Source organism: Aulostomus chinensis, chromosome 16 (assembly GCF_037954235.1).
Source record: "Aulostomus chinensis isolate RoL2024-O1b breed Wild chromosome 16, RoL_Achi_v1.0, whole genome shotgun sequence".
In the NCBI taxonomy this organism is placed as follows: Eukaryota; Metazoa; Chordata; class Actinopteri; order Syngnathiformes; family Aulostomidae; genus Aulostomus; species Aulostomus chinensis.
Genome location: NC_141335.1, coordinates 19,705,702 through 19,730,238, shown reverse-complemented (window position 1 = coordinate 19,730,238; position 24,537 = coordinate 19,705,702). Strand labels below are relative to the sequence as shown.

At 40.9% G+C, this 24,537-nt stretch overlaps 1 long non-coding RNA gene across 1 annotated transcript; it reads right to left on the bottom strand.

Moving 5' to 3' along the window:
• Positions 1 to 2,199: 2,199 nt before the first annotated feature.
• Positions 2,200 to 10,387, bottom strand: LOC147247746 (uncharacterized). The gene is made up of 3 exons (XR_015109532.1): positions 10,332 to 10,387; positions 4,229 to 4,302; positions 2,200 to 2,271 (listed from the first exon to the last, which is right to left on the bottom strand). It is a non-coding gene; the product is annotated as an uncharacterized LOC147247746 (long non-coding RNA).
• Positions 10,388 to 24,537: the final 14,150 nt, after the last annotated feature.

Here is a 24,537-nt window from a genome sequence, read left to right as displayed (position 1 = left end):
TCGACCCATGACGGTTCATTTTGCTCATTGAGTTGACAACTTTCTGAAGTTCTGCTGTGTCAGCTAAATGAGCTAGCATTAGCGCCTGTCTTTGGCTGTAAACACTGTTTCTCTGGTTATTTAATGTTTCTACCTGACTTGTGGTTTTGGGGCTGTTGTTAGTCTCATCTGCACCTGATGGCTACTTACACAATAGATTGCTAAAAGTCCAGAGCTAAATGTGTCAGCTAAACAGTTCCATCCCTTATTGATCCAGTTAGAAAATAGAAGTCTAATCAATCTAATACATATTTTTGTCGTTGCTTGCCTTACGTACTTCTTTACTTCGTATTCTAATCAGCGTGTTTTCGGCATGTGCACTTGTCTTTATACAATTTTTTAGTGTTGGTTGCTGTGTTTCTTAATTCAAATAAAAGCATGAATTGGCTGTTCTAGTGAACCAAACAAAAAATGCATCTTCAGTTTTAAACGATAAACAGTGTTTAATACACAGGTTGGTGATTGGATGAGTTTGAAAGACGCCGCCCTCTTAAGTAAATACAACTATAGCTCTTGTTAGTTTAGATCTGCTGTTCAGGAGAAGGTTTCTTGGCAGTTCGAACGTGTATTCATGTTAAGCAGCCTTTCAGGACTGGTAACCAGATCAGACCCTCAAACTCAAGCACTTCTCCTCTGCTGCTATTTATTAGAGCAACGTTAGATGAAAGCTCTTCATTTCCAGAGAAGAAGTCATTCATTACTTATCAAAGTGTTTCTGCTTCTTTTCCAGCTCTACAAACATCTTGACATGTAAAGTCATATTCACAGGGGTAGATTCGTTAGAACTTTTGAACCACTCACGATATGTTCTACCCTCGACTAATCTTTTGTTTCTATGCAGTGTTGTTACTTAGTTTTTGGGGTGTTCAATTTACCCCCCCCCCCCCACAAAAAAAACTAGGTAAAAACAAAATGGGATATCCACAAAGGACTTTCTGAAATACTGCATTTATTTACAACTTACCTCCTTTTATTTATAAGGAGGACTTTTTTGAATGCTAATATAACTTTTTCTGGAATGCTCCTACATTGGACCTGACCGTGGGATCATATGATATTACAGCATGCTGCGAGTCCTGGTTTTCAAAAAAAAAAAAAAGAAGCTTCGGTCCAAAGATCACCTGCTTTGGATGCTATCGGCACATTAGACGGCTGTAATCAGCTGTCATTGGGAGCGTAGATTAGAGGCACTATGGCCCTCTTCAACCTCCTAACCGCTTGATTTAAAGAGAGGGAAATTTCAGCTCGTTAAATATTTAAAGGGTTTAGGAGAAAGATGACCCTGATGGTGTCCATGCTAAATTTGATAGGATTTTCACTTGCCAGTTTGTGAGAAATTTCACGTGATTACACTCGTTTGGGCTTTACATTTTAAACAAATTCTGGTAGACTCAGGGTCACCCTGAGGAGAAATCCACTTTAGTTCATCTATGAAGAAAAACCTTTTTCAGGTCAAAGATTTTGTAACTTCCTCCTTAAATGTCTTTTTAAAGTTATGTTCATATCCTAACCTTGACCACTTACTTATTATACTTGTAAAAATGAAACTTACCAACCCAAAAGAAGTAGTAACTTTAACCATATGTTTTCATAATGCTAACCAAGAACCAAAGTGTAGTGCTGAGTCATCATAAACACAAAAGGCAATATACTGAACTGCCTTTTTTTTAAACTTAAAACTTTTTAAAACTGCTGTGTTTTAAAACCATTACACCACCTTGTTATGCAAATACATAGCATTTGTTGCTCTGACACTGGCACAGGAAGTTCATTTGTTTGCCCAATATCACAAATCTTTTTCAACAGGTTCAACAGTCTCAACAGCAGAGAGGTTCCTGAAACGGCTTGACCTTTCCAGGAAGGCAGAGAAACATTCAGAAGCTTACAACAGGAGGAAAGCCAGGAAATTCAAGGGCACACTAGAGCTGTACCTGAGAAAATTTCAAAAAAATTAAACAAAAAGTTGCAACCAGTGGTGACCTCATGACCAGCTGGGTACACTATGCTCCCGCTCTCTACTCCTGAAGTCAGGACTCTGCCTGCTCTAGTCCTGCTTGCAACACTGACCTAGATTTTCTCTTAGAGATTACCTGTGTGCACACACGTGTGTGTCTGTGTGTGTGTTTGTTTGTACTTACATGCACGTATGTAACTTGATAAGAGATGCAGGTGGTCATGTAGCTGCTCTCCATCAGGTTCACTAAGACCTGCAGCATTTGTCCCCTGGCATTACTGTATAACAGACACACACACACACACACACACACACACACACACACACACACACACACACACACACTACTATAGTTATTAATTCACTAATCCATAAACCTTTACTCTGCAAACAGAAATGGTCCACATTGTTAAATGAAGGCTACCTGGAGTCTTCATGTGACCTGGAAACATCAATCACCATGTACAGATCAGCCACAGCAACGACTTTATTCAGACGATATACCATCATGTTATAATCTTTAACTTCCTAATTAAAGAAAATGTTAGGATCTTTTTAGAAATTTTTATATATTATTTGAGACAAAGTAATGTTGAAACAAAGTTCGACCATTTGTCTTAACTTATGATAGTAATATAAATGATGTAACTGCTTTAGTATAATTAGGCAATAACATACAATAGTTGTGCTTTACCATCATTATCGAGATCCTGGCAATCAAAATGTTTTCTCAAAACAATTTTTTTTGGTGGTGGTATGCCTGCCTTGAGAAAACATAGGGTCAGACTAATACCTGGAAAAGCAACCTAGTTGACTACTTCAGAATTGGCCTCATTGCTGTTGAGCCAATAGGCTGTCTTGAGCTAATGTTTTCTAGACTACCTTAACTGAATACAACAGACAGATTTAGCAGCTCGTGACTGTTGTGACCAGTGCGTTGCTTGGATAAAAAAAACAGTATAACTTCAATGTTGTTGTATGTTAATCATTTTCTATGGAATTCAAATGCCACTTGGTATGAAATCTCCTGGGGAAAAACGCAGAAATTATAACACAAGGTTGTTCCAGTCAGGCTGGCAACAGAGACTTCATAACACATTTTCCACTGATTTTCATCTGAACCATTGTATATGATTGCTGTCCCTATCATACAGTTTATTTCATTTTGTAAAAAATAAACAAACAAAAATAACAGCACACCAACTCAGTTATGTGCACAGGCCGTGAAAGGCCATACTTTTTATTTCATTAATGCTGATATCGCATATTAGGGGGTTTATTATCTTGTAATCGCCTGATGAGATATTATCTTCTTATATGAGGATGACATGCTTGTTGCAGCCTTTTCATCTGATTACCTCAAGATAATTACATAATGAATGCACTAAATACAAGTGTGGCCTTTCAATCTCAACATGCATTAATTATTTCTTTCTGCTTTCATGACAGCACTAAAAACTAAAATGAATGATCAGCACCCCCTTAAACCGTGTACTGCAGTACTCAAGTTATTTTTCCAAATACAATGACAACAATATCACTGCACCACCTCAGAGAACTTTCCTCATTTCCTCTCTGTTATTCCCCAAATTAGATAGAAAAATTGACACTCACGAATGCCCACATGCACATGGACGCATGATTAGGTCCTCAACAGTGATCGAGCGTGTTTAAGTGTTTAAATTCCTTGCTTATGCCCCTGGGTGTACACACAGTCATCTCAGGCCCATCCAATAAAACAGAGTGTGTTTGTACGACTCCTGACCACTGAGGGCTGCTTTTCCCATTACCAAATACTGTACATTCCTCCAAATGGTAAACACATCCCCATCCCACACACACACACACACACACACACACACACACACACACACACACACACACACTGAAATACTGCAGTGTTTGCATGTGCAGGCATACACATAACTCTAGTTGGCTGGGGGGGTAGCTGATGTGATAACTGTGGGACAGAGTGTGCAAATGTGTGTTTGTTATTATCACCTGAGTAGCCAGGTAGGGAACCCCTGGAACAAAGCTGCAACATCTGCCAGTATTGTCAGTCATGCACACTATTTATACACTATCTATACACTACGTATGTATGGATGTGTGTGCACACATGTGTGTGTATGTGTACATGTGTGTGGAGGTGTTGCGTGACTGTTTGTACACCCATCAATATCACCCAAGTGTTAACCTCTGATGGCCTCACCACCCCCCTCAACCCACCCTCACCTCAGTGGTGCGAGTCCTGCAGCCATATCTGCCTCAGTCCCAGGTAGTGTTATCGGTCAGTGTTTGTTTGCTTTCTGCTGGGAATAAGAGTGTGCAACAAGCTAGTCAGGATTAATATCAGAAGAAAACAGGAAATAAAATGATTCACACTCACTCATTCGCATTTTCACAGAATGTTATCATTTTATATAGTTAAAAAATATTATCTAGAGAATGATATTGCTGTATTTTCAAATTTCCTACAGCCCCTGAATCAATCATGAGCAGCATACATTTCATACCAAATCTCAGCTTAAAATGACAAAGAATCCATCCATCCATCGTCATCTTCCGCTTATTCCTACACATTAAGGGTCGCGGGGGGGCTGGAGCCTATCCCAGCATCAACAGGCGAGAGGCGGGGTTCACCCTGGACAAGTCGCCAGTCCATCGCAGGGCCAACATAGAGAGACGAACAACCATTCACACTCACATTCATACCTATGGTCAATTTAGAGTATTCAATCAGCCTAGTCCCCAATTGCATGTTTTTGGACTGTGGGAGGAAGCCGGAGTACCCGGAGAGAACCCACGCAGACACGGGGAGAACATGCAAACTCCACACAGAAAGATCCCGTGCCCGAGCCGGGACTCGAACCCCGAACCTTCTTGCTGTGAGGCCACAGTGCTAACCACTGCACCACCGTGCAGCCCGACAAAGAATCAAAATTTCTTTAAATGTACACATCACATATCAAATTTCACCAAGGAAGAGTTTACACAAATCCGATCCTATGAAATTACTATCAGCTGGTTGAAGAGAACATTTTCTGAAAATTTAGCTGAGCTGCAGGATGTGAAAATCTGAAATAGCTGAAAAGTTTATTGAGGCTGTAAAAAAAATGTATGTAATAACATTTAACAACATGTATTTTCAGTACCAATATCATTCAGTGCCGCTTTGAAAACTGTTGAACATGATTCCAAGGTTTTACATTGTTTGCATAAAAAATGCCCGAGCAACTTCAACTTTATTATTATTTTTTCATGATTTATTGAATACTAACTGTACAGAAGAGATGTTTGTGTATTCGCCATATTCCTAGCCATGAATGAACTGTTGTAGGAGTAAAAAAACAAAGCAAAACAAAACAAAAATAAAAGAGCCCAGGACTGAGTCTGTTCAATATTCACAACAAAACACTGCACACCATCCTGCCAACATGAGAAGAACACAAGCATTCACTGTCTTGTGGATAAAACAAAATCTGATTTAGCAGAACATTTTGTGTTCATGTAGAACACAGAAATGTGATGACATCAAATAACTGAGCAGTGGTATATATGTGTGCGTCAAGGCACAGGGCAAATCAATGCTGCGCCTTTCATTCAGATTTTAGCTCTTGATCCGCATGCACAAATCTGATTTACTGAGGCAAAAACTCATGGCACAATCAGCTTCCATAGACAACTTCTTGATCACTTCAACATACCTGAGAAAAATTTATTTTTTCATCCTATGGTTATATTTTAAAATCATCTGAGCTGCAGAAAAAATCCTAAATGTGAATAAACACGGTGGCCATGTTCCTCTGACCTTATACTCAAGAGGCTACAGCTGGACAACTGTTTCAATAAATTAGCTACTTTTGGCTAACAGCTAAGGCGAGCATTAACTCAATTCCTAGCAAACATTGCTGGTTGTTTTGGTACATGATACACATCAGTATGTATTCCTGTGAGTATAATGCTGCTAAACTTATTTCTGCTTCCTAAATTCTAATTTTATCATGTATGCTAACACTAACTAGCTGTTAGCAAGAGGTAGCCAATGCTGACTCAACTTTAAATATGGCCCAATGTCCTTCTGTATTTTTATTACTATCTATTGTTTTTTTGGTTGCTGGTCAACTTTGAAGCAATGAAACTATAATAAATTTGTCAGCTTGCCTACATTTATATGGGCTGCAGCCTGGAACATTCTGCAGCTCTCTAGCTCCCCAACTTGAGTGTGATGTCAGAGGATCATAGCAGCCATGTGAATATGGCCTATTCATTATTCAAGTGAGTTGCTAAGGTATCATGGGAAATAAGCCTGTCTCCATGTATCACATGCTGATTCACACAGTCGACACAATCACGTCATCCTCCATTTAACTGTGCTGTGAAAACAACACGGCATCCATTCAGTCTTTATCAGTCCATCATCAGTCAGGGGAACACATGGCTTCCCCCACAGAGCTGCCTTCACTCTATCGTATTTCATTTCCTCTGTCTCTGTCTGCTCATCTGAACAACACCAGTTTCATGAGGTAGCTTACTAAAAAGTAGTTCTCCAGCACTCCAGCCCCGTCTTTGGTGTGACAGACAGGTCATAGGGTCACACAAATGATTGATTTGTCTTTCTAAAAATTAGATTAGGGGTTATCATGTATCCCTGTACCACTCACAAAACCAACGTAGACTGAAGAGTTCCCTTTCTGGACTAGTATTTGACATTCAAGAAGACTGTTTTTACTTTTGGTTTGTTTTCAATAGCAGAGAAAGTCTGACTTTCACACAGTTGAGGAGCTGTGGGTTGAGGGTGGATGGTGTACTATTTGCGGGCCTTCTACCTATTATTTTTGACTAGCGTATGTGTGTGTTCTTTTGAGGTTGCAAGTCTTTCAAATGACTATTATTGTTGTTTTTTTGTAGAGTGTGTGTGTGTGTGTGTGTGTGTGTGTGTGTGTGTGTGTGTGTGTGTGTGTTGGAGAGGATGTGTGTTTGCTTTGTGTGGTTTTCCTTCGGGTGTGGAGGGCTTGTTTCAGCCTCCCTCACCATCATTACCGACAACACAGCGAGAGGAAGAAGTCAATTCAGTGGAGTGACACTCTAGCAGCAAAGCTAGTCAGTCTTAGCATGAACTCCTGAACCAGTGAATTCAATTTGAACTGATACTGTCTGTCTGTACATCAGTAAGACAGGTCAGTCCCTTATAAATATAGTTAGCTACTGGTGCCAACTCTTATAACCTAGATGCTAGCTATGTGTGGCTATTACATCATAACTGCATGCTGCCCACAAGCAACCTCAATGGTGAATTATATAATTACATATGAGATAATAACTGATTAGATATTTTAGACTAAGAGATGTTTGCTAACTCAGCCTCAAGTCAGCAGCCTCTCGTTTAATACCACTTTCTTCTGTTACTACTACACTACATTTGGCAACACAAATAAGGTGAAATTAGAAGAAAGACAAGTATCAGACTAGACTGTTGTTAACTTATAACTTTTTTGATGTCAGTGACTGCTCAGCCCTCTTTAGTGACCCCACCCCCACCCCCACCCTGTTACCTTGTAACATTTGAAGGTAATGGCAAAAAAAATCCACTGTTTGACACAATGTCAACAGTCACTGAAAAATAAACTATGCAAAGTTTCAGCTGTAATATCTGGCATGATAAGTTGAGTGACTTTAGATGTGTTTGTGTTTGTGTGTGTGTGTGTGTGGGGGGGGGGGACTGCAAAGCAAAAGCCTCAGACTGGTTTAGGGTTACTGAGGTGACACACACAGTCAGTCCCAGCAGGTGTGAAAGAGGGGTGTTTTTTTTCCGTGTGTACGTGTGTGTGTTGGTGTGGGAGGTTGAGGAGGTCAGGGGGTGGTTGCCTGGATTCCTCTCTGCTAGTGTTTAGCCATGCTGCTGCACCCTGTGTTTTTCACCACGACAGCTGCTAATCTCTCAGCTTTCTGACAACCTGACAGACTGGAAATGGAGGTATTTGTCCATATACGTGTGCGCTCATGAGAAATCTCATCCTTCACATGTTTCAACTTGAACTTTGTTTAAACTGACACAGGAAAGTCCTCCTAATAATCGTGGTTATATGTTTGTGAGGGTTGCAAGATGTATACACTGAAAATGTCTACTTCTTTGAAGGAAAGTTGACATAAAAGGGCTCAGTTCCTCACTGTTTAAATTTCATTGCGATTGATCCATTGATATTTTATTATTGATACATCATGTAAGATGAAAAATGCTCAATCAGAGCAGCTGTTCTGAGCCTTCATGTCACTTCCACATCAGCTCTCTTAAAGTAAGAGACTCAGCTCTTAGAGAACTACATCACTCATGTCACAGAAAAATCTGAATTCCCTGGCAGGCATCCAATCAAAAATCCCAGTTTGCCACTACGTCGGCTCCTGATAATACAAACACTTAAAGTTGGAGGCTCATTCCAGCTTGCAGGCCACAATACTGTATTTAATGCCTTTTATGCTTGTTCAGCACAGTAGTTAATGGCAGTTTAAGTATATGTGTATGTTTCTCCCACAGTCTCTGTGTTGCTGGGCCTCCACATGACGTGCCTGAGTGAGTGGCATGAGTGGGGTGACTGAGTTCAGTGTGTGTTTGTGTGTGTGTGTGAGAGAGAGAGAATGCAATAGAGTTGGGAGAGAAAGAGAGAGAGAGTGTGTGTGTGTGTGTGTGTGTGAGAGAGAGAGAGAGAGAGAGAGAGAGAGAGAGAGAATGACAGACAGAGAGAAGGAGGGAGGCAGGGAGGTAGAGATAGACAGGACAACCGGGGTCGACTGACCACAGAGGAATTCTCCCTGCAGGCCTCGGGACCCACAGCTGATCACAGCACATGGTAATTAGTTTACCTCAGTGTACATGCACTCGCACACACACACACACACACACACACACACACACACACACACACACACACACACACACACACACACACACACACACACACACACACACATAATATTTAGAGACTTTCCTGAAGGCCGTCAGAAATTGTGAGTGACTGTTTTTTCTCTCTTGGTGTCAGTCTGTCTCTGTCCTTGGGGAATCGGGGAATCTGGTACAATAAAATGACACAGGACTTTGTCACACATGACACTGCAGTGTCGAAGTGGGTCAGGCACTATTTGCAAAGCGTAGTGTTTGTCTTGACAAAAGCAGATGGGTGGAGTTACCTAAACAAGGACAGTCTGAGAGATGTCCGACCCTGTCGTATTTGGAAAGGAACGCAAAGACAAGTTGATGTAAATAGAGCATGTTACTCTAATGGGCATCTAAAAATGTTTTGTTTTTGTCAGGGTGGGAAAGTATTTTGACAATCGGAGGAACCCTGCAACAGTAATAGTTAACCATAAATGTATATAGTTAACTGAACATTGAAGTGCAAATCAAACGATTTAATCAGGATCCAACTTCTCAACTAGAGTTTTTTTTATAGGTGTTGGATTGAGTTTCCTTTGGACACACACACACACACACACACACACGCACACAAACACACACACATACAAACTAATTTAAATTTAACTAATTTCCTGGTTTCATAGTTATTTATTTAGCTAGTGAAGACGAAATCTTTTTAGAAAACATCATCAAAAATTGTTAAATGATAGTTAATTTAAAGGTTCTAGTGCCAGTGCTACTCGTGGGGCTGGTAATTTCACATGCATTTTTAAGGTAGTGTTGCCACTTGTAACTTCCAATGTACTTTAAGCTAGTATCACCACTAATTTCACATGCACAATTAAGCTGGTAGTGCTTCTAGTAACTTACCATGTGCATGTAATCTTGTACTCTGCACATGCATTTTTAAGCTAGCTATAATTTTCTAAACTCTCTTTAAGCTATTTTGAAGTTTTGAGTTATTGAATGGTTAATGCTGTGTTAAGCACCTACTAAAATAGATTTGAAATCAATACTTCATCATGGTTAATAATGGCTTGTAAGCCAAAGTGCTTTTCATGATTCTACCTAATGATCATTTCATAGAAATTGCAGAAAAGTGTAAAAAAATCTTTAAAAATACGTGATAATACAAATGCACACTCTTTGTGAAATGTTTTTGGCTAAAACCACTTCTGTTCTTCTATCTCTTGTGTGTCGTTGCTGATGGAGTGAGCGGAGTGAAGAGAGAGTCCTTTTACCTTTGTGTGACAGGTAATGTGTGATGTAGAGGTGTTGACCATCATATGACCGGATCACTGCACTATAAAAACACAGCCACATGATCTACTCACACACACACACACACACACACACACACACACACACACACACACACACACACACACACACACACACACACACATTGGTTCAGGAACACACTACCTCTCTTTCTCTTGATTTTTCTGGTCACGCCCCCTGTTGACATGGCAACCCTTGGATGTCACAGCCACCTTGACCCCACCCTCTGATGGTCTGGCTGTACTAATTGATCATGAGACCATGGAAACACATAAGAGCAAGGGTGAGAGAGGACATGAGATTAACACACACACACACACACACACACACATTTACAGAAAGATGTACGAAAAAGATGAGAAAAGGAGGGAAAGTCCACTGCTTGAGTTAATTCACATTTATTGAATAACTCATGATGTCAATTTTTCCATGTCTTTGCAAACTCCTAGAAACTATTGCCGAAGACTTTTGAGAAATGTTTGTTTGTGGTTTTATTTGTTTTACAGTATGCCGGGAGGAAAATTTCCAAGGAAAATAAAGAAAATGAAATTAAATGATTTAATAAAACATAATAATATATATATATATATATTTTTTTTTACAGGTGGCCTATTTACAACAAGAAGCGCTTTTAAACATAGGAGAAGAAAATAAGGTTATCGGGTCCTTTTTGGGATTTTCCTTGTGACCAATCACTGTCTGCAATACACTGTCTATTAGTCTCCTGCTGCTAATATGGTGATACGTTGGTTTGTATTGCATGGAGCCCTGGAATGGTGAAAGACACAACTATAGTATATATATCTAAAAAAATAAATGTCCCTCTCTCCCATGTAGGGTGGTTCTGTGTCATCCTCTAGCTTGGGTACTCTACCGAAGGCCTGGGAGCTTGAGGGTTCTACAGAGTATCTTATCTGGTCCTCAGACTGCACTCTTCTGGACTGAGGTTTCAGGTGTTGTGCCTGGAATCTGATGGAGCCACCCTCCCAGTTTGGGGGTCATCACCCCAACTGCCCCTACTACCATTGGGATCATGTCAGCCTTGACCTTCCACATCCGTTCTAGTTGTTCTTTTAACCCATGGTACTTCTCAACCTTCTCGTGTTCCTTCTTTCTGATGTTGGCATCAGCGAGTATCGCCACATCTATCACCACTGCCCTCTTCTGCTGTTTGTCCACCACTTCTATGTCCAGTTGGTTCGCCAGTAGCTGTTTGTCAGTCTGGAAGTTGAAGTCCCATAGCACCTTTGCCCTGTTGTTCTCGACCACTTTTGGTGGTATGTCCTATTGGGATTTGGGTTCTTCTCGTCCGCACTGGGTCCCCGCCACATGGTTGTGCCTCTCCATGTATGCTTTTGCAGCTAGCATCTTACACCCTGCTACTATGTGTTGAACTGTCTCAGGGACATCCTTAATCCTGGACAGTGGCTCTGACGCTCACTAGTCCTCGTCCTCCCTCTTTCCACTTAGTGTACAGCCTCAGGATGCTGGACTTAGAGTGAAACACTCCATGCATGGTAAGGAGCCTTCTGGTTTTGACACCTGTAACTTTTATCTCCTCCTTTTGCCAGCTTATGATCCCAGCGGGGTATCTGATGACTGGCAGTGCGAACATGTTGATGGCTTGGATCTTGTTCTTACCATTCAGCTGACTTCTCAGTACTTGTTTTACTCTCTGGAGGTATTTGGTAGTGGTTGACTTCCTTGCTGTCTCCTCATGGTTTGAATTTGCCTGTGGGATCCCAATGTACTTGACCTGCTCTGGATGTCACCTTTTTTTTCCCTTCTGGTAGGTTGGCCCCTTCAGCTCTGATCATCTTGTCTCTTCTTGATACCATCCGGCCACATTTGTCCAATCTGAATGACATCCCTATGTGGTTGCTTTAGATCCTGGTGGTGTGGATCAGTGAGTCAATTTCTGGCTCATTCCTGGCATACAGCTTGATTTCATCCATGTAGAGCAGGTGGCTGATTGTTGCCCTGCTTCAGAATCGGTATCCATAACCACTCTTTGTGCTGATACGACTGAGGGGGTTCAGGGCCTATGCAGAACAACAGCGGTGACAGCCCATCTCCTGAGTAAGTGCCAGACTTGATGTTAACTTAGGCTATTGGCTTTGAGTTGGCCTCTAGGGTTCTGTTCCACATCCCCATTGAGTTTCTGACAAAGACTCTCCGTTTACTGTTGATGTTGTACAGTTCCAGACTTTCTAGTATTCATGTTTGGCGTTGAGTTGTAGGCTTTCTTGTAATCAATCCAGGCATTGCACAGATTGGTCTATCTGAGCAACTGCTCATTGGTATCTGTGATGGTTGCCATAGGTATTGTATTGAGTGTAGCATTCACATCCACAGTAGATCTTGTGAGGGCACTTGACAACTCAGCTTCGGTATTCAGTATGCTTGTGTTTTTCACAATCAAGTTTTTACCTCAAAAGCTCAAACTTGCTTGCTCAGGCCTATATCAAGTTTTAACTTGGTCTATTGAAGAAAAAAAAGGCCAGTATTTAAATGCATGTGGCCTCTTTGCATTTGAACCCAATATGCTACTTTTGCATGCATTTGTGTGTTTAAACATATCAGGAGAGATTGTATAGTTTAACCATCAACACACACTCATGTTAGCTCACTGGGGAACATATCTGACCATAAACACTCACAAGGCAAGTTATGCAGGCTCACACCAAAGTAGGTCTCAATGTTTACAGCATGTGGGAGATCAGCAATCAGATAAAGCTGTGCTCAAATAACATAAATGTTAAGAGGATGCTTTGGCTGTTCTGTCTATGCCTTGCTCACCACTAAACTTTAGCATGGAAAATATGAATTTCATGTTCATGTCTGCAAGCATGTAATAAAACACGCACTTTTTAGCAGCAGCCCAATTAAAATGATCCCATTTTGCATCAATGGTGCACTTATTAGGCAGTTTTTGTTCTTCAGGTCAATAACTTAAGTCTCATCCAAGAAATCTGTTTTTTGTTATGATAATTATGTCATGCCAATCTTATTGCAGCTGATCAAACAAGAACAAAGCATTTTTAAGATGTTTGCTTGTCACCCTGTGGAAAGACGTGCTACTATAACAATAATTGGTCGCTTAATTGTCAACAAAATTTTGCTTTGTTGGCTGAATGTTGCTTTTGAGGTGTGCATTAAATCACTGCGCCCAGTGGATTTAAACCCTTAGTTCCAACTGTTATATTAATGCAGGCAATCACCATTTCACAGAAAAGTGTATTTGATGGCTTTTGATTAGGTTACGCTAACATTAATTGTACTAAGCTAACTAATGGTCAGCTGGTTTCTGTGGGTTGCAACTTACTAGTACAGCACAGAGGAGAGAGGGGTATCTATCTTTTTGGCTGGCTCTGGAAAGGATGGCAAATAAGTATACAGTATGTCTCATTCATTTACTGTATGTGCGTTCTCACAGATCCAGTTTTATGGGCCTTATGGAGCTGATAAAATTGACAAATTATTGTAAATTATTGTTATCACTGTAATCTATAAACATTCAATAAAATCCTCTCAATTTTTCAAGTTAGCGGGGTTAGCTTAGGGCCTCGAAGAGAAGATTGCCAAGCTTTTTGCGTCTCAATTTGAGAAGCACTCTTTCATTTCCAAAAATTCTAGATAGATTTATTTAAAAAAGCATAAGAGTCAAAGATGGAAAACTTGTAAAAGAGCATTGCTGTTTCATCTGCCCCCTCCACCTCCAGAACCTGCTCTCTGACTCAGATGCTTGCTCCTCAGTCATTCATGCCTGCACGCAACAATACGTAGCAATTATCCTTGTCCCTGCAGATGGCTGCTGTTTCTTTTTTTTTTTTTTTACATTTTTTTTGGTAAATGAAAACATCTGTTATCCACCAGGAGACAAAACTAGAGACATAACAGGGCTTTCTGGGTTTCTTCTTTAATATAATCTACTATAATAACAGGATATTAAAAATATGCGTGAGGAAAATATGCTTATAATTAAATGTTGGGTACATTGTAAGAGGTGTTAAATGATTGTATGAGTGCAAAAATTCTCTAGCGATGAAAAGTAGCCAATATGTACGGAATTATTCTGAAATTACAACTCTGAGTCAGACCCATCAGTATCATCAGCTTGTGTAGCCACAACAGCGGTAAACACACAGACCCTTTGCTTCATAACACATCACATCACATTACATTAAAACCTTGCTATTCGAGTTGGAAAAATGTAACTGGAATCCTATAATGTCACATTATATTTCATATGATTTTTTTTTACATGAAACAACTGCTACAGGACACCCGACCCAGACCACATATAGCCAGCCATGAGCTCCGGTATGAGGATGACACAGGAGGTGAAGCACATCAGTGCAGGGGACAGAAAAATCATTTCAACATCCCCCAATGTTGATTGTCAGTGCAATTGACCGCTGCACTGCCTGGGCGTCTTCAAATAAATATTTATTACTCTATGATTCACAGCATCGACTGGAGTTCCTGCTGGGGGTTATCAGAACCTGTCTTCTATGTCTGGTGAATTAGCCTCTGGGAACAAAGGCCAGTATTTCAGGGTTTCTGGTCTAGCCAGCAGATATACAGTCCAACTTTAGGCATTTGCATGGAGTTGAAAGACAATGAAGCAAATGATTTCAAAAGAAGCGAGGCACCAGTTTAAAATCATTGCAGCAGCTTTGTAAAATCATCAGACTACATCCATTTTTGTGACCTTGTATTTTGACCAATGCATTCCATCTCTTTTGCACTCCACTCAGACTGTTAACATGGTCTCAGCCCAGGACCTTGAAAACAAGATTGATCAGAGCTAGTCAAACCAGAAGCTTTCCTGTCCTGACATTTTTCATGGCCTACAGATTCTGCATTTACAGGCAGAATTTGTTTCTAGGGATTGTCAGAGACATACAGCATCAGGTTGAGGGAGGGGAGTGAGCACAACACATTGGAAAAGCATTAAAAATGTGCAGTTACATAAACTTTGCCTTCATCAAAACCACAAAAAGATACAGAAGAGGCAGCGGGAGGAAAACCAAAGTGATAAATGGAATATAAATAGGAACAGCAATGTCATTCCTCACATTGCAGTGGTATCTAAACAATTCTCTAACGAACACGGCATCCCTCTGCTCTTTAAGTCAAGCACTGAGGCAGAAACTTGTCCAACCTGAGAACAAATTAGCAATGTGTGGTTCAATGCATAGAGGAATGCACAAACAAAACAACCGCTTCACAAGTGCATGTCGCTCATATTAGTCCACCTACATCTGAAGAGCGAGTGGCACTGGTGAAGACAAAAATCCTCAGCAGAGCGATAATTTGAAAGTGAAGTCTTCCACAAGTTGTCTGCAGCAGCAGTCCTGAGATCCAGCCTCAGGCAGTTTAACACACAGCGACACCTCATATATGATACACCGGTGGGTCATTTACTCTCTCAACCTCAATGTTCGTCTCATCTTCCAGAACCTCAAGCAACCACTGAGGGTGAGTTCATTCTCAGCTTTAGAGTTGTTTTGGTGAGATCTGGCCCAGGTTCCTAGATTTGTTGATTACATGAGGTTTTTCCCAAATGTAATTCCTGCATTAGGTATCTGCAGTGGCAACAGATGATGAATGAGGCTTTCACTGTTTTACTTGCCAACTATAATTCTTGTTCCTTAGATGTTGTCTATTCTCATGCACCTGTAACTGTCCTGTGTTGAACCCACCTCTTCCAAGGACCAAGAAAACGATTGTTCCTACTTGACAAGCGAAGCAGACTTTGTGGGCAAACAAGCTTTAGCACGGTATTGAACACTCAGTGGAGAGTAGACAACTTGTAACACAGCATGAGGAAAGGTTCTGGGACAGTTCTCCTGTAATGTTATCAAATATGGTGAACAGCTGCCTCTCTGGAATTCTACCTGCTTGTCTGCCTGTGTGTGATATTGCATCTTTTTGCAAATCTGTAGCTGCATACCTGATCTGTTGCTTGTTTATGGAAACTCAATCCTCCTCAATGTGATTGCTTCCTCATTTCAGCCCTTCCAGTCAAGCCTGACTCACTTTATGAGCTGTCCCCGCAGACAAACAGGCTTTCATGCTTCATGTAACACTTTGTGTGTGTGTGTATTAGGAAAGTTTTACTCATTCTTAATTGTTTGTGAATGTACACCCAGGCACGTCCTGCAGTTTTGCAAAAAAGTTTTTTGTTGTTGTTGTTGTTTTTGTTTTTAGAAATGCCCTCTTGTGTTTTCTCTGGACACTCAAAGTTCATCTGTGAAAAGTATCAACTCTGGTGTTTGCAAAGAGCACTTGTGCCTTTAGAGCATGGCTTTTCAAAAATGTTCTGTTGACTCTTAGTAAGCCCTAGATACAATTAAAGGGATATGCCTCACTAGGGAGCCTCATATTTAGAGGTACTTAGGTTGATGCATTAAAACACGTGGAATTTGGCCCAGAATAATTTTTAACCCTTAAAAAAATTCAAAGACAGGGATAAAAATAATAATATTGTCATAATGGTTAAAGTTTTTTTTGTAATGTTCTTTCTGTGAACTGTCTTCTTCTTCTTCCTCTTTTTGTGAGGTGGTACGCCTTGGAGGTAGAGTGACCTTTTGGCAAACGAAAGTTGTGGTTTGATCCTGAATTCCCCCTGTGACTTTGTCCAAGTGTCACTGAGCAAAATACTGAGCCCCTGATTGGTCTTGAAGAGGAGTATCATCATTTTCCTCTCAGATCCATAAGGACTCCTGGACGGGGGTGCAAGTGCAGCAACCAGGAAACATACGATCATTTGGCTGTATGGATGCCATATGGACGGTCAGAGACACTAGACCGCTACACGACCTTGGTACCCTCTCATCCAGGCCACTTTTATGCTGGACTCACTTTTTGTTTTAGCGACAAGCCACTTTGTTAAGCAGGGTTGCACTTTTCTTTCCTCACACAGGGATGGACAAGTACTCCTGTTCAAGTTTAGTCTTCCAGCATATTTATTTCCCTTTATCAAAACAACATTAAGACCAAGTGAACATCCTACATTTTGTCTCTACCTTCAAGTTCTACAATTCTACAATTCTACAATTTCATTTAGCAGACGCTTTTGTCCAAAGCGACGTACAACACAAGCAAGAATTCAGACTTAAGGAAAAACCCATAGGAAGCGCAAAAGTGCTTCAGTTGTGATTTGGTCACAGGTACTGCCATCTAGTGGCAGAAGAAGTGTCACCCCCCCCCTCCTTTTTTTTTTTTTTTTGGACAAACATATAACATCACACAACACAGTTAGTGCTACATAATCACTAAGTGCTGGGTCTTGGACCCTCTGACTTATTCTACCCCACAGGACAAAGAGGAGAAGAGTTAGGTTAAGTGCCTAGGTGCTCTCTGAACAATTGAGTCTTCAATTGTCTCTTAAAAGTAGAAAGGGACTCAGCAGAACGCACAGAGTTCGGTAGTTCGTTCCACCATTTGGGAACAACAGAAGAGAGGAGTCTGGCTAGGGATTTGGAGCAGCGCTGGGCTGGAAGCACCAGGCGTCTTTCGCATGCAGAGCGTAGTGGCCGAGAAGGAGAGTAGACCTGGATCAGGGATTCCAGGTAGGCTGTTAACACAGACTTACATCCGGGGGTTGGAGGAAGTGTCACAATCGAACACAAGACAACCTTCACAATAAAAGTCACTTTCCACACATGAGTAAAGGTGTCCTTATTTAACAATATCTAACACACTCCTCCCAGAGTTCTTTTTTCCAGCAATAAGCATAACAATGAACCCAAAGCACCACCATTAGGCAGAATTACAGTTACAAAATAAGAACCATCAATTGATATGCTTGGGCTCTTTAGCAGTGAACAATATAAGATGTTGCTGTAAGCATCTGTAAAACACACACACACACACACACACACGCACACACACACACACACACACACACACACACACACACACACTAGTAAATAGGTCAGTTGATAAGTGCGGGTGTTGATAAGTAGTTATCAGAAAAAACATTATGTGTCAGTGTAGTTCCTGACCATCAGTCAGCATAGTGACTCAAGCACTATCACGCCGTTACAGTCAGCCAATACGAGATGAGCTATTAAAGCTTATTTGTGATCCTTGATCCTGCCCTTGCTACAACACAGTATAAGTGAAGTTCCAGTTGGGACAGACGTGCCAGTTCTAGTCCTGAAATCCGACACGAGCCTTACCTGTCAGAGAGGAAATGAAGGCCTTTATTAGAGTTCAACTAAGAATTGTTACATTATGAATAAGTTATGGCGAGGTCCTTTAAAATGACATCAAATGGACATGAATGTTACAGGAACTTGTGTGGTTCAACCGTCTCAGGGAAACATGGAGGAGTTTGGATTAAACTCTAACTGAGAACAATGCCAGCTGCTGTTTAGACCCCTTGAAAGAAAAACAGAATATGGCAACATGAAAAAAGCAATGATTGGCACAATGTAAATGGCTGTAACTGGAATACAGATTCATTTCAAGATGTTGTTGGTATAACTAGCTTGTGGGTGATGTGATAGATTAAGCTGACAGAGGAGCAACATGAGCACATGGTAAAACTAGTGTAGAGAAAACAGTCTGTCCAGAAAAGAAAGTCACTACAAGTTTATTATCCTTATATGGATTTATATATCATGACACAATGTTTGATTGACATGTTTGGATTTTTTTATCCAGTGACACAGGGTCTTAGAGACCCTCTGCAAACAGGCTGTTTCATACACATACAGGCTTTGAGGATTGGAACATTACTTCCATGACAACAATGCTTCAACTAGTTTGAAGGTATGTCTTTATCTCTCCATCCACACAAGCATTTCTTAACACTGTTTCATCTATCCATACCAACATGACTGAAATTGAATCACATCACAATCTTGCTACGCGTAGTGTGCTGGTGTAAACAGGAAACAGATTGTGTACTCTGTGGTCGGTTGCTAAGTAGTAGGAAATACTTCAGATGACAAACAGTGACGGCGAAAACTAAAGGCTGACACCCATTGGTTCTGTCCATGAGGCGACGGTTGCTGCAGTCAATAATCATAATCAGCAGGAGCAGCCAGACTGACCACGTCTGTCGCATGTACATCACCGCATGACGTATATATATATATATTTTTTTTGGTTTTGTTTTTGGTTTTTTTGTTTTGTTTTTTGCAGCAGGTCTATTTTTCTTTTCTTATCATATGACTATGCGGTTCTTCAGACATGTCAAATGACAGAAGGTCCTGAGAAATGGCTCCATCTTCGAACCATACACACATGACAACAGTCACACTAATGCTTTCATAGATACTGCATAAAGTATTGCATTACTGCACCCTTATACAATATGGAGTCACACATGTTAAACTATGATATATTTCCAAAGTAGCACCAAACTCGTAGCCTAAGCTCAAACGCAACATGCTCCACAGTGTGAAACCTGACCGCAGCTGGGTGACGGGTTCATGGAGAACAAACCTCACCTGATATAACTTCATCCACTCAGCCCTCCAGTATTCATCACCATCTGGAGTCTGCTGCCACTGTAAGCTGCAGTCCGAGCAGCACAAAGCGGTGAATATGGAGGTGCTACTGAGATGTACGCACCGTATGAGGGTGGTTAAGGACAAAGTGTGCGGGCTGACTTTGAATATTTGGGTCGGAAAAGAAATCAAATTGGTCATGTTTATTCAAAATGGTGCATATTGTACGTATGTGTTGACAATTGCTGCAGCATCTAATCATGTTAAAATTGTATTTGATGACATATGAGGTTGGCTAAGAAGAAGATGGTAACAGGTCCACCTGTGTTTATCGAAGGACCTGTCACACTCATTTGTTACCCAGACTTAGTGATCCCCAACCATGTAAATGTGGGACAGCGACAAGGTGAGTGACATGCACAAACAGGCTTACCAAACATTCAGTAGATGTTGTATGTGTGTCTGTTAAAGGGGGGTTGGGGTGTTCTGGCCCCACTCTCTGTGAGTGTGTGTGTTTGGCTGAGGTATGTGAATGAGTGTGTATGTGTATAGCGTCCTGCTGACAGCAGTGTTCTGGCTGTGATGTGGACGCTTGAAGGTGCTGACAGTCTAGTGTTGTTTCATGGTCCTGCAGGGGGCTGTTGGGGCAGGCCAAGGCTTAAACGCCCTGCCCGCTCGCTCCCCTTCTGTCCCCTTTGTGGCCAGTCATGGTGGTCAAATATGCAGCCTTCGTCTTGTAGGAAAAACCTTCAACCTGTAACAACTTGTGGTGATACTTCCTCCGGTAATACAATATTGATACATCGGTTTCAATTATCAATATTTTTACTGCAACAGTTGCTGTTACAAACCAATTCAACTTAAAAAAGACTGACGTTAAGACTTTGATTAAGTTAAGATCTCAGATGTCAAATACTTTGGAATAGACACCACAATACAGTATTTATAATGAATGAATAATTCCTGCTCAGTAAGGGTTGTTACTTCTTCATTTACTCAGACAGTGTGATGCATCATTGAGGAATTGTCTTGGAATCAGACTTTTACTATACAGTAATTGTGGCATCTAATCCAAAAGCAGCATCGGGTTTGAGAAACCTTCTTTGTGTCAGCGGTGGATAATGTCAGATCCTCATCTAATAAAAATGTCTATATCTGCAAATCATTCTAATAGTTTGTGTCCCTGTTTGTGCTATTGTTATCCAAAGAATCCCGCCCTGTGAACCTGGATGTATATTATCCTTTGTCCCTCCTGACATGTTTATGTTTCGCTGAACGTTGTTAGGCGTTGTAAATGTCAAAGCAATTTCCACCGTCACTGGGAAGGCGGATGATTAAAGAGGACCGAAACCTTATTAATGGATGTAGGCTACAGATGTGTTGTATGAAAAGAGGGGGATTTATTTAATGGAAAAAAAACGGATGAAAAGACATTTACATGGAAAAGGTGGACATCTGATCAGAGTGGCAGTGGCCTCTGTGTTTGTGTGTGTGCGTGCGTGTGCGTGTGCATGCAGGGGTAGCACAGACAATGAGAAGGCCAACAGTCTTTCCATATCTGTCATATCCTATTATGAGGAGGAGCAGTGAGAAGAAACACACACACACACACACACACACACACACACACACACACACACTCACACACACACACAAATGCACTTGTTTGTCTTCTTTCATGCCATTTTTCAGGACCTCTGTTCTGTCTTGCCAGTATTTGCTACAATTTAGCTGATAATACAATATATACTATATAATAATACTAAAAGCTGACAGCAATTAGAGTCTGTAGGAAGACTGTTTTTCTGTGTTTTGCTTTTACACTTAGCATGACACATGGGTGAACTGATCATGAGACCAGGTTTGAATGCACCCACGATGCATTGAGATCCACACAACTGATGGACAGCCCAGTCACCTGCCTTCATTTGAGTAAGTCATCTGTGCCTCCAGCCAAGTGCAACATATTCATTACCTTAGTAGAAGTACTGATACTTGCAGGATAAAAAAAAACAGTCTGGTAAATGAAAAAGTACTTATTCAGTTTATTTACTTCAATAACAGTGAAAAATTACAGGCTTTTAAATGTACTTCAAGGTATAAAGTAAAAAAAAACATTGACGCTTTTTCAATTTTGTCTGTTTGTATCATTACTTTTTTTTACATTGTTTTTGTGCATCAGACGTTTTGTAATGAGCCTGTTTTAAAAATGTATGCCTTTGAAAGTACAGAAATTCGTATTAAAATTTTGGGAGTAGGAGTCAAAAGTGGTCCCATTTTGGAGCCTTAAATGAAAGCAGGGTAAGCTTTAAGGTGTGGCTATCACTTCTCTTTCCTGTTCAGGCTCCACCCTTTCAGTCACCTCTGTTGGCAAAAGATGGTGACAGTCAAAACAGACCAATGGGTGACATCACCATGCCACCAAGTATCAGTTGTTTCAGCCTGAGTTGCAGTGATGTGTCGCTCTGTTTCTGGGGGTGTATCTGGCTACGGGATGGTGTAGGGCACGTGGCAGCGTAGCTTCTCTGTTGAAGTATAAAACAGCTGCTCCTGGTTTTCTTGTCATACTTTGGTGTATTCCTTCATGTTGACTGTCATCGCATGCTGTCATCCCCAACTGCCTCGGGATTCATCAGAGCACAGGGTTGGAAAAAGAACGAGAGCAAAGTATGATGACAGATGTTGAGAACATCACCCCTGACTCACGAGAAAAGATGGACAAGCCAAAACTGACATTTGTGTCTGATTTAGGTTCTGAGGTCCAGTTTAAATCTTCATTTCCATTCATTCCTCATGAATTGATCATCTTCAGTGTTTCTTCTCCTGGTGAGATAGTGAGACAGCTGCTCCAGTCAAGGTCACACTGTTATTCTTCCTCAAGACTCCACATTCCTCTTTCTCTCACTTCCTCCTCCTGCCCCTGGAGATATAAACTCCCACTGCTTGATAAGACATGCTAATTATAGCAAAGTCATCAAGGACGTCTGCCATTATAAACAGGTTGGCACAGTGTGTGCGTGTGTGTGTGTGTCAGTGCCCATGTCTGATGTTGAGGCTATCACAGCAGAGATACTTGTTGAAAGAAGAGATATAAGTGTGGGAAAATCTCAACTCAGCCTTCAGTCTTGGCGCATGTGTGTGTGACAGAGTGTTTGTGTGGTGCTTGGTGTCTCTGTACAACCAATAAACCAAATTGTTGTCTAATAAATGTCACCTGCGTGTGTGTTTATACCTTTATGGCAGTGATAGCTGTTGATTGTGAAGTGTGTCAGTGAACAAAAGGCTTTTTACAAAATCCCCTGAAGTCATCATAAATCTGGATGTGTGTTTTAATATGCAGGATTTCGTAACAGCTCTAAATATGTTTTGTGTGTGTGTGTGTGTGTGTGTGCGCGCGCGCGCACGCGCGTGAAGGCAGTAAGTGAGGTGACATTGTTATGGACTGCATTTCTGTTTGGAATGCAGCCCAGGAGTCTGGGAGGCCATCTGGATTGAAGATTGACCTGTCATACCTGCAAATGATCTACAGTCTGGTGGAATCTAACAAACACACGGACACACACACACAAACACACACGCACACACACCCTAGTCCTATCAACATGAATCAGTAATACCACAGGGGGAGTATACTTCTCAGTAAGATCTGTCTTCATCCAGCCCTGAATGAGATTTCAATCATCATCTTTTGGTCTCCAAACGATAACCAGTTCAAAAGACATCTTTGATTCAGAATCCACAGAAGAAGGGAAAAGGGGTAATTGTCAGACATTCAGATATTGACCAGCAAAAGTGTGTCTAGGTCATGAAAGGCTGTGCAAAAATTCTAAATTTTGTTAAACTACATAGTTTGGATTTCCCGAAAGCCGCTGGGATAGGCTCCAAGCACCCCGCGACCCTTAACAGGAATAAGCGGAAGAAAATGGTTGGATGGATGGCACTTCTTGGTCTACATCCAAGAAACTTACATATTGACATTCTGGCATGTCATCACCATTTACATGATTGCAATTTTCCAGATTTTAATAAAAGGGGCATATGTCCTCATTTGTCTACATACATTTTTGTACAGGCACATCTTTTTACTAAGGTGCACTTGGTACTGCTCAATGATCCTCTCATATTTTTTCTCTCTATTTTATAATATTATCAGTCCATATTTCAGTTAAATGCTTGGTCTCCTCTTCTCTTCATGTGATACTGCTGATCATTTTTCCCTTCTCAGTTCAGTTGGTTCCCAGCATGACATAAACCACCAGAACGTCCTATAAAAGTCAGAGGCAAAAACAAAACAAAACAAAAACTAACTAATCTAAAAAGACCAACTCTTTTTGGTTGGATCAAATCTTGGTTGTTTGGTCTGGACCCTGGGCCAGTGGGGGAGGTTTAACAACTAAAAGTTTTGATCAGATCAAATTCTGAAGTCTAAGTCTGATCCAAACAAAGGGGGTGTGAAGATTTCTCATTTCTATTATTTTACTCTTATTGCACAGATCGATTTAACTTCAATAATTAGCTCTTGAGATAAAACTTGATATTTATTTCAGTTTGATTCACATATTATGATTCATACATCACAACAAATGTTATCTCGTGACACTTTACAAAACAAAGCGGATCTAAAGTGATCTCTAAGAGAGAAGACAAGAAAAAGGAGTACAAACACATTCACACACATGCACCGACACAACCTGGACGATAATCTCTGACCTTTACACCCACACACACACACACACACACACACACACACACACACACACACACACACACACACACACGCACACACACACACACACACATAGACATGCACACACAAAAGAAAGCAAAGAGAAGCCATACATGATAAATGTTGACTTTCTAAAGTCTGATGGAGGTATAGA